The sequence below is a fragment of the Nothobranchius furzeri genome, chromosome 3 (genome assembly GCF_043380555.1).
Source record: "Nothobranchius furzeri strain GRZ-AD chromosome 3, NfurGRZ-RIMD1, whole genome shotgun sequence".
NCBI classification, from domain to species: domain Eukaryota; kingdom Metazoa; phylum Chordata; class Actinopteri; order Cyprinodontiformes; family Nothobranchiidae; genus Nothobranchius; species Nothobranchius furzeri.
The window spans coordinates 43,875,633-43,877,386 of NC_091743.1; the positions used below are offsets into that span (position 1 = coordinate 43,875,633).

Genomic DNA, 1,754 nt, shown 5'->3' on the forward strand with positions numbered 1-1,754 from the left:
TCACGTCGCGCCATATACTGTGCCAGAGGGTCTGGTGGTTGTGACACGTTCACTGGAAGCATTTTCCTGGGTGTTTGTGACTGAGCACCTGTATATGTACGAGGGTCTGTCCTTTCGATTTCAGTCTTTGACTCAGCTCCGGTCAGTTTAGACAGGTTTTTTGAAGGTGGATGTGTCCCATCACCCATTTCAGGATTAGGCTTGCTCTTGCTATACTGGAATTCTGCTAAGCTTGCAGGTGGAAGCCATGTTCTGAAACTGTTTTGCGATTCAGGTTGGACAGATACCGGTTCAAAGGGAGACTGGTTGTGATCTTGAGAGTGAACATAGTCACTGATGCGTTGCAATCTAAGCCTCTCTTCTGACTCGGATTTCACATTTTCCACATTTCCATGCATTTCTGCTACATCTTCCAACACTTGTGCTTCAGCGACAGCTGCGTCTGCTTCACGATTTAATGTCAGCACTTCCAGCTCTGTATCAATTCTAGTGGCTTCCAACTGATTTTGAGCTTCTCTAGTTAGCCGTTCTGCTTCTCTAGCAGCCTTTTCCAGCTTTAATTTAGCCTCCTGACTAGCATACTATGCTCGTACCTTAGCAGCTTCTGCTTTAGCTCTGGCACGGGCTGCACTCACTGATGATGCTGATGTCACGTTGCTCCTGGTATTTGATACCGATGACTTGTTGCTGGCTGCCATCTCGACCACGTAGAAACATTGAGTGCGCCTTTTCACTGTAGTGTCCTGTTGCAGAGTGTAGCAACTCTGAGTAAACACCAAGCTAAACCTTTGTCAAACAATACAGGAGTCAGAGTAGAGTTGACTTTTTACTCTTAGAACCTTCATTTGACAAGCGGTGAAAACTGTAATTGAAAAGAAATACAGAATAGAATAAATGATCATGTTTACATAAATATTGCCTCACAAACTAACTCAAAATATGACTTTACATAATTGTATTAGCCTGAGCAAAGAAAATGACCATCAAACAAATACCTCTTTTAACATGTACAAATCAATCATTGTGAAATACAAATAAAATAGTTCTGTTTTTTAACAACTACAGCCATTTATGCTTTTTTAACATCTTCATCATGGAGTTTAAACACTTACGGCGTTGCCTGAACAATATTCCCAAGTGGATGGCTGTGGATAAGCCTCAGAGCATGACCGCATGACACTCTCACTCTCAGAGCAGCCAAGAAGAGGAAGTAAACAGGAAATCAACCAATGCATGTAACCCAGCAGGAAGTGAGGTCATTAATAAGTTCACCTTCAAAATAAAATCTTCCCATTTAACATTTTTAACCTCTTCACTGTTCTTTGTAACTTAAAAGCATATAAATGGATAACTTTAAATGAAACATACAATATAAATGACATAAATGCCTTTTGAGGCGTCACAGCAAGAGTTATTATAGTAAATCATTAATAACTTCTTCTATGACCTTTAATCTATTTAATCATTAAATAAACATATGCTTATAATTACTTGTGGTAAAATAGTATAAGGAAATGAAATGCTTCATTAATCTAACTCACTGAGTGGATGTTATGTTTATCTACTAGACTGTGTTCACCATGTTTTGACAACAAGGTCCTTACACCTGCTTCGCAATAACAAGTGCGGCTAAGCTAAATTCATTCCACATAGCTAGACCTTTCACACAGATCAGAGACTCCATATTGAAGAAGGTGTGTTTCTGTGTTGCCTTGGTAACATCAACTTTCCTGTCAGCCTCTGATTGGCTGCCC

At 39.9% G+C, this 1,754-nt stretch overlaps 1 long non-coding RNA gene across 1 annotated transcript; it reads right to left on the minus strand.

Moving 5' to 3' along the window:
- Positions 1-813: 813 nt before the first annotated feature.
- On the minus strand, positions 814-1,228 carry LOC139068843 (uncharacterized). The gene is made up of 2 exons (XR_011520097.1): positions 1,113-1,228; positions 814-862 (listed from the first exon to the last, which is right to left on the minus strand). It is a non-coding gene; the product is annotated as an uncharacterized lncRNA (long non-coding RNA).
- Positions 1,229-1,754: the final 526 nt, after the last annotated feature.